Source organism: Chelmon rostratus, chromosome 19 (assembly GCF_017976325.1).
Source record: "Chelmon rostratus isolate fCheRos1 chromosome 19, fCheRos1.pri, whole genome shotgun sequence".
NCBI classification, from domain to species: domain Eukaryota; kingdom Metazoa; phylum Chordata; class Actinopteri; order Chaetodontiformes; family Chaetodontidae; genus Chelmon; species Chelmon rostratus.
In genome coordinates this window covers 13,204,496-13,214,379 of record NC_055676.1, presented here as the reverse complement: position 1 = coordinate 13,214,379, position 9,884 = coordinate 13,204,496, and positions in this window count along the sequence as shown.

Below are 9,884 nucleotides of genomic sequence, written 5' to 3'. Positions count from 1 at the left end.
ACTCTAAATATTGCTTAAATTATAATTAATGGTAAGGTTATAAAGATGAGTTAATGGCCAATGCAAAAAACAGAAAATAAACAGAGGAAGAAGAAAAAATACTGAATTTTGTGCAATTATTTCAGTTGTATTCACAGCATCAGGACAGGATAGGATTTCCTAAACAAGATCAAACATAAATAAAATATGCTCACCTGATCCCAGACCTGTGTAGCTGTGCCACTAAGTGTTTATTGTCACTCCTTGATGGCCCCAGATTTACCTTAAATCTCAACTGGTGGTCTGAACTTGATCTAGCATGAAATTTGTATTCAGGGCTCATGATTAAAAAAACACCCCACTCACATCCACATGCCTCTTCAGCACAGAAGAACAGTCGCTTTCTGCATTTTTTCTTCTTTCTTACCGAGATTCACCAGAGCGAGGTGCGCTGTGTTTAGCTTCAACAGGTGATGTTCCGTATCTGTCGCCGTTTCATGTTAAACGCTCAATCTGTGATAAAAGCAAAAGACAATAATAGACTGTGGGGCACTTACTAAATGATCCTGTGAACGTTTCAATGCTTTTGATCAAAGACCTAACTATACAACATTAATATAATATTCAAAACAACACCCTTTAATGCAGAATGCCTTCATCTAATTTTGTCCAGGAAGCCAATAAGATCCCACTGCAGCTATATTCTTAAGCCATTAAATATACTTCATTAAATTTGTTACTATGAATTTCCATAACCAGGCTGCTGAGCTGCCTGGTGGTTCCTCTGAGGATTTTTGGCTCAGAAACACTGGGTGTGTCATGGCCTCAAGTGACATCACTTGAGGCAGCTTGTAGCACCAGTGTAAGCCTCAGCGTCGGTTGGGGTTGAAGACTGCATGTTTAAAAATGAAAAACATCTGTTGGCGTGGAGTCAGAGAAGGGATCTTGCCAGACCTCTGCAGCCTGCTCGTCATCACTGCTCGAGGCTAGCAACTCGAGGACGCATTAGCCACTACTAGGATAACACATCTGAAGCTCGCTGTGAACCGTTGGTGGTGGAGTTGCATTGTAGGCGATCTGGGCACAAGGTTTTAAGAAAGAAGAAGAATCAGAATGAGCGCCTATCCGCGACATACCCAAAGCAAATTGAAAGCTGCTGTTCTGGAACCGTTTGGAGTACATGCATGGTTTTGGTCTCTTTTGAAATGTAATACTCTGAAGTTGTATCCCCAGCAGTCAGAATCACTGCAAGTACTACTGGCACTGAGTAATGGAAGTTTGAACACACTGAAGAATAAGGTTTTTATTTCCGCATGCAAACTTTTTTTTACTTTTTTTGCAAATAGATGCCTGCAGATGTCTGTATCTGGGCCTTATTAGCTGGAAACACAATGGGACCACAGCCTGAAGGCCTGCCCTAGTCCAAGTTCAATATGAATTGATAGCAATGCCACAGAAAATGAATATTTTACGTGTGTTTTTCTAACGGTATGTCTAGGTGTTAGGTGTGGATGGCATATATGGTATAGAAAGCACACTGGTGAATTTTATAGACTTCATAGTTCCCTGATGACCACAGTGGAGAACAGATAGCTCAAGGCTTGAATGAAGGTCTGGAATCATGGGGACTTAAAGAAGTGTTAGTTCAGTATAGTTTTGAGGTACTTGTACTTTGCTTAAGTATAATCATTTTATGCTACTTTACACTTCTACGGCACTACATTCCAGAGGAAAATATTGTACTTTTTACTCCACTAAATGTGTCTGACAGTTTTATTTGCTTTGCAGATTGAAATTGTTAAGACAAAGTATAAATCAGCCAATAAATGATGATGGGTTAAGATCAATTAAACTACCCAGCAGTATATTAAGTAATTAAAATGAGCTTCAGCATTAAAGTGATGATGAACACATTAGTGCATTCATAATTAGAATCCTATAATATGTTTTGTTCTGAAATGGGCCATTCTGCATAATGAGTGCTTTACTTTTCGTACTTTATACATTGATGATAACATGCACACTGAGAGGCTGCAAAGAGAAGTTATTTTGGACTATGCAAAACAACCACGCCAATTCCTGCAGTTCTGTAAGTGAAGAAGAGTTACTTTGAACTCATTTCGCATTTTGAGAGTTTCATTGTGTTTGAGCTGGATGGGGGAAAGAAAGCTCCTCTGCTGCTGTACCTGAAGTCAGTTTCTATTTTCACTTTGTGCAGCTTGATTTTAATGTAATTCATGAGAAAGTGTTTTCCAGAGATGGAAGTTACTTGAGAAAAAGTTTTGTATTTCTTAATTATTTATTATTGCAGTTTTGCACAATAAATGTTCTTAAAATGCACATGTAGTCTGTGAAATATGTCCTCATAAAACAGCTAAGATTGGACTTATAAGATGTTAAGAAAAACAAGTATGCCGTTACCATTCGTGTTTCAAATTATTCCTTATGAATTTTAGGCCAATCTGCTCAGACCTACTAGGCGTTCTCCAAAATTGGCCATTTACAATATAACTAAATATTAATATCATTTTTAGGAAATTTATGTTTGGGCTATTTATATTCGTGTTTTGGGTATCTATACTATATATCTTTATAATGAGGCCATTTACTATATTTATCATTTCAAACCCTGGGTGATATCCCTCTTTGCACAGTATTCTTTGATTTGGCTGTAAATTACCCACTGAAGCAGAATATCTGTATTTTCAGAATTTCATTGGCTGTACAAAACGCCAGTCTTCTGCACAATCGGTTGCAACTGGCCTGATATTTACACGTAAGGAGAGAACAAGGCCCTTCCCTTCAACAAGGACTCTTGTTGGCCAGATGACACAGAAGCTCCTAACTGGTCAAGCAAAGTGTCAGTCAAAAAGTCTGAGTGCAGCTGTCATCCTGAGACCAACATGTCGGCTATGGGTGCATGCTTACTGGGGTTATAGCGAACCGTGAATTACTTTGAGATTTTATAGGTGAGTTGCCTCAATTTTATAAATGGCTGTTTGTTTTACTCTGTCGTGTGCTCCAGTTCTGCTTTCTGTATGTCAGCGGTGTGACTACCAGTGACATTCACACACACAATTCCTGTGTTTCAGTAAAGCTCCTTGTGCTTTCTGACCCAAAACAAAACAGGGAAAAAAATCCCCCCCAACCTTTTTCACCAAGTCGAGGTCAAACTTATGGGCTGCTCTTACAACATCGCTGATGTCTCTGGCATCAGGCAGCGAGCAGCATGAAGGGCTTGGTGACTTTGGAGGTGGCTGTACACGTTGAATGACATACAGCAGATGAAGGGAAAATGTGACTGAACAGCGTTTCCCCCAGGACTTAACATCAAAGCCTCACCAACAGGAAACATAGTTAATCTCCCTCGTCTTCCTCCCCAGTGGGGTACTCGCAGCACAATGAGGAAAAATGGGCCAAGTGCACGAGCCCTACAGAAGGATAAACACACGTGCACAAACAAAAGTGCACACTCGTGAATCCGAGCGCTCACACACAGACCAAAACACAGTAGTCCTTAAATACATGGATTGTGTTTACAGTGACGACAGCTGCGGACCGAGCCTTTCATATCGCTGCCTACTTTTTCTTTTGAAATTTCGACTTCAAAAATGCTCGTCCCAATCCTTCGGGATTGTGGATCTCAGCTTGTGGAGTGTTTACTGGCACGCCGAGGAGGGAGAATAAATTTCACCTTTCCATATATCAGAGCTCTATCCAGCCATGACACAGTGCTCTACACTGCACAGAGAAAAGAGAATGAAGGGCCCAACCCAGCTTAATGGCCTTCCTCCCCTGAAAGGAAGCTATAATTAAAGTTAAGTGAGCAGATGCTGAAAGAAAAGCTTTTTTTGTGATAATAAATGTGGTTTTGAATTTAACACCTCAGGGTAGAGGAACCCTATCTAAATGACCCTGAGGCCCCTGCCACTTCTACAGTACGCCATAATGCTGTAAAGTGCGGTGACAACACCCTCCTCCACTTCCACTCAGCACTCCTCCCCTCCCAGCCCGCTGGCTAAGGTTGAAACCCTTCTGTTTCAGAAGGGATTAGGTTACTGCACTTAAGTGTAGCAACATTGTCGATGAAATTGAGACCAGTGGTGTTTGCATTGTACCTACAAGACGGCTAACCCCAACAGTAGAAAGAGGTGTGGGAAGAAAAACGAGGGATAAAAACTGCAACGTGGTCACTGGAGCTTTGTCGCAATCATTTCTTTGCAGACAACTCTGCAAGTGCCAGGCTGTCAGAATGCAAATTGTTTACTTGGAATACTTGCAAGCAAGCATATATTTGCATTTTTTTGCCAAGAAATGGCACATTTTCTGAATTTGTGCTTTCAAATGGAAATAACAAATCTCTAAAAGAAAGTGATGGAGAAAGAGTGGTTGTGAGATTATGTCCACGGTTATTGTTACAGTACGACAACTGCCATCGAAGCGCAGGAATTTTGTAGAAAGATGGATAAATAGATTTAATTCTCTTATCAGCGGATTCGGCAGGATTCATGTAGTGCACAATTTGGATGATTTGGATCCAGATTTTCAAACAGCTCCTTTCTCTCAGTTCATCTTCGCCGTTTGTCTGGTTGATGAGATGAAGAACCTTTTTTTTTTTAAATTGAGGTTCATCCACAGGGTGAGGAGACCCTTCAGGGACTGGCGGGGAGGACCCCCCGCTATAGCTGCCGTAACCCGGAGCAGAAACAGAGCAGGGGTCCTGGGATATCACCCGCCCCCTGCCCAAAAGGGACCCCACCAGATCCTGTCTCCCCTGCTTTCTGAGCCTGAAGTCTGCCTGAAAGCCGGGGCTCTCCCGCCACAGCCCATCTCAGCAGGGGTCCGGTGGAAACCTCTCTGGGCTCCAATCTGGTGCAGAGAAACAGCAAGAAAAATGGAATTACAGCCCTCTTTTATTTTTCCATCAACACCCCCTCAGTGTCTGCTGTATACTACTAAGGCACTCGGATCAATAACATGATCCTCTGTAGTAGCTCTTCATTTTTATACCACTGGTTTCTGCTCAATAGACACAGCAGCGACGGTCCAGGAGCAGCATTTTTAAACATGCTGTTCCAAAACGTTCTGCCTAATTGTTTTAGGCGAATGGGATTTAGGAACATTTCCTTTTTCCTTTTTATGGTGTTTTTTGATTTGTTAATTCCCCCAGTGAACATAAGCGTAGTGTTCACTCATTGCTGTGTATTAAAGCTTAGTACTAAAACAGATTTGTGGAACAATATACTGTATGTACAAGGTAGGAAAATAAATCCCTGCCTTGTACACAAAATCTTCCATTAGCGGTTACTTAGTTTTACATGAATGGAGCTGCACAAACAGCTTATATGCCAAAGAAATATGATTAAGTGAGTCTTGTCTCTCTGTTTGTGGCACACGTTTATTTACAAATTAAAATCCTTACCTATCAGGGCTGTAAGTGCTTTATGGGCTGAATAATTGAATGCACTGTGATGGTGTGTGTGTGTGTTGCTGTGTGTTATGTCAGTGAGTGTGTGTGACCATGGAAGGGGGCGGCAGAGAAAATATTTTGATTTACATTTTCCCTGCTTGGTTTGCATATTGTTCCCCTCCGGCAACAAGCTATTAATGAGACAAGCAGGTCATTCCCAGAAAAGGATGCTTACCATGCGACTACACATGAAGAGACACATGCTTTTCGCACTCTTTTGTATTGAGTGCACCCACACACACACACACACACGTGCGCGCACTCGCACACAACTGGACGAAGAGACACACGTTTACCACATATGCAGAGACACACCTAAACTTTCTCTCCTTGCGTCTCTTAGCTCGTTCACGACCCCTAGAGAGTCCAGAGTAAATCAGCTGCACTTCGATTGATCTGACCTTGTGCTGACGGCTTGCTTCGATGCCTACGCCCCAGCAGTCAGGTGCAGTAATGGCTTGCACTTCATGCAACAACCATGTCGAACCCAGCTCTCCATGTCCACCCCCTTCTCCCTGAGTTTCATGGTCTTTGTGTTTACACGCCCGCCCCCTCCCCTCCTGCTCTGCAGCTGTGCAGATCCGACGGCTGATGCATTAATTGGGACCTGTGCTGAGTAATGGGGCTGGATTGGAGTTTGACACACTGACCCCACCCATCAGTGCTGCTCGCCACCAGGAACCCCACAGGATGCTCTCTGGGAAATGTCTCTGCTGCTTATTGGAATTTCTTTGATGAGCCCGAGTTTCGGGTTACAAGAGAACATGATCCCGGTCGTCCAGCAGTCTGTCGTGTCGGTCTGAGCATCACGAGAGTTGACGCAGATTTCAAATTTTCCTCCAGCATCATTGTCTTGATCATCCAGATAATTGAGCCGTGTTGGCCCTTTGTTCCCCCCGGAATGAGACGGTTTCTCATGCAATATCATAAGAGTGGAATGTGAAAAGGTGTAATGGATTCCTGTGTGAGCCTTCATTAGGTGTGTTTACAGTAGCTTTATCAGTCTGACTGCATTACCGCAACCCGGCGTTGCCCCCCCCCCCCCTCGAGCGTTCATAAATCATTGTTAACAGACAGACCTGTCATCCCGCTCATACATCACCACGCGGGCCTTTACTCCTCAGTAATCCAAGCGCTGGATGTACAAACATCTCTGGCTGTGTCATGTCAGTTCAAAACAGAGCTGAAACTCACACCTTAACAAAGGACAACAGGCCCGACTTCCAGACGAGCGAGATGAAAGCAGCTCACAGAAAGTGGAGAGCCTTTATGCCTCAGAATATCATGCTGCCCTGTCTTCTCTCATCTACTAGGAATTTAGATTTTTTGCGTGATCCTGCCAAACTATGGATCTGCCAAATGAGAGCGATTCAGACTGCTATGAAACAGTCAATTAGATGGTGGTTAAATAGGAAGAGGCAACGAAAAAGAATGCTCACAAAAAAAGAACCCAAAATTTCTCTTTGTGGAAATGGTGAAAACCATTTCTTTAATTATTCATGTAGCACTTAATACTGTAATTCTATACAATCATACAAGTCTGTGCTCCTGTGCCTTACTTCTAAAATGACTTTTGTTCTGCGTAAACATTAGAGGCATTTGAAAAGCCGGAAACATAAAATGTTGAAAATGTTTGACAGCTTTGTGGAGCTTTAGGTTATTAAAGACATGAAAGATAAATTTAAGTATGAAATCTGCTCTTCCCCTCCTTCCCAGTTCCACCCAAACACTGTTTGGCAGCCATCTGGCTGACTGGAATCGGAGGGTTGCTCCTGCTTTGCCAAGACTCCAGTTGTTGCCCAACTGTCACTTTCCTGAAAGCAAAGGACCTTTAATGCTGCTTATTTCCACAGTGATTTCATGGCAAAACAAATACTGCGATATGTGATATTAATGGCATGTTATACTCATTTCTGACGAGGTCTATATATAGCAACACAAGTGAAGTGCGTTATGAGGCTGGATCATTTGAATCAGTTTGAAATGTGTCCAACAGCACTTGTACTGAGGACATTTGGGCTCTTCCAGAGTTTCCATCAATACAGTTGATTATTGACCACCATACTGCCATCATGACGCAAACAGACGGAGAAGTCTCCTCATTGATCACTTACTAGCTGCTTTTAAACCATCAATACGTTTTAAAGCACCACTTAACATGAGGAACTTCTGTCTCCCTGCTGTCTGACTGAGTGCTACGGCCGTGACAAGCTGAAGAAAAGCAGCGGCCGCAATGGCTATAAGACATGCTACAGACTGAAAATTCACAAAACGTAACAAACGATGCATGATGTTAATGACATTTAAAGCATAGGCTCGAGTTTCTGTCTTAAAACAACACTCAAAATACTGCTTTTGGTGAGATCATTTCTTAATGCTATTCTCATGTAGGAGACTGCAGTGCTCCTCCAGCCCAAAAACATATTCTAGAGAGTAACTGAAGCTACTGCGAGGCTTTGGCGGTCAGGGCTGGAAAATGAAGTGGGCACCCTCCAAAGTTACAGTCTTTTTACCATGAAATTCCCTGTTTGTGTTACTGTACTTCCACCGCAGCTCAGTGAGGAAACACACCAACATGCACGAAGAAGGAATTTCACACTATAATTTCAGCAACTATAATTTGGGAAGACGCCATCATTATTTGTCTATCCAGACTACTGAAGCAATGTAAGATGTGCTGTGACCAAAGACTGTTACAATGTACGTATACGTGTATGTTGATGCACTTGTAAAAATGAGAGTTCCAGGTGATTCTGACCCTCATTGATGGCATGATCAGAAAAAAAAGCATCCGCCATGTGTGCCAGTGGGCTTCAGACAACAGTGTACTTATGTGACTTCAGATCGATCGTAGTCGCCAATCAATCATGATGTTGAGATATTTTGCTAGTGGTGCAGCAGGAAACATCAGGGGATCATCATGGTCAGTAGGATTGATCCACTGGTGACCATGACTGTCTGTAAAAAAAGAAGTCAACCCTTCCACTAGCTGTTGAGATATTTCAGTCTGGACCAAACTGGATGACCGACTGACCAACATTGTCTCCACGAAGGCTAAACCTGGGCTGCGTAAAGGGAAATCTTTATTTCAGAAAAGTGGGATAAAATAATGTCTCATTTCTAAATGTTTATTAGTCTTTGGGAGATGAGACCATTTGTTCAGCAAGAGAGTTAAACTAATTTACTAAGAAGCACTCTAGCCATAATTTGAAGATAATTTAAAAAGAATTTAAAAAAAACATTGTTTTGCGTAATTCTATCAGGATTTATGAAGCAGTGCTTATTTTTAATTATTCAAATGGCCTTCTCTATAAACACAGGCAACATCAATGATGGTAAGAAATGGAAAGAAAGGAAATTGCTGTGGTATTTTTGCACCATGGTACTTCTCGCTGAAAAATCAGCCACTCTCATCTGTAGCATGACATGTTTTTCTCTGGACTGTTGATTAAGCTTGGATTTCTGTTGACAAAAGCCTTTTCTTTGCCATTAAAAATGCCACTCTAGACCTCCGTGGATAATTCCCACAAAGCCATCTTTGGACTGGATAATACTGGGTTGCACACGGCACATCTTGGTTGACAAACACTGCGGATTCTAATTAAATAGCAGATGATCAGGATGAATGACACTGGTCTGTGGTCATTTAGATGCAGCTTTATGCCTCCATGCATCATAAAACACATCATGAGTGTACTAGAACTAATTAGCTGAGATCGCTAATGTCATTGATATCTGGTCGGTGTCAGAATATACTTGACTTTGTTAACCCAAACCCGTATTTTCCAATGGAGAGAGGATGACATGCATGAAATGCAATACGTTTGAGTACGGTGTACAAATGAAAACACAAATGTTGTGAGCAATAACATATTGTTTTTTTTGCTCATAAAAAGTATGTATAGTATAAAAAGTCTTTAAAGTAAAAAAAAAGTTAATCTAAATTAGCAGTGAACAATATCCTCAGTTTTTCACCCATTTGAAATATCACATTTTACATTATTCATCAAGAACTATGAAGACACACTTTTAACATGGTCAGTCGAGAAGAACAAGTAATTATGATTCAAATTGTACTTGCCATTCATGGTTCATAAACTGTGTTAGATTGTGTTTGTATCTGTCTCAGAGCTACCGATGAGCACAGCACATCAACAACTAAGGACTCCTAAATATGCGTCCTCATTTTCTTAAATGGAGGCGCATGAGGGGTTGCATTGTTTTCAAGCTATAGCCATAAACATTTTGCTAAAAGTCAATTTTATGGTAAATATCAGAGTTTTGAAATGTCAGAGAATACAAAATAATACCGCATCCCCTTCTTAATTTTGGAGGCAGCAGTGAAAGTAAACAGTGGATCTTTTTCTGACATTTACCAGCGAGAGTGTGTGATTTTTTTTCTCTCTCTCTCTCATATTCATGACAGATCACTCAT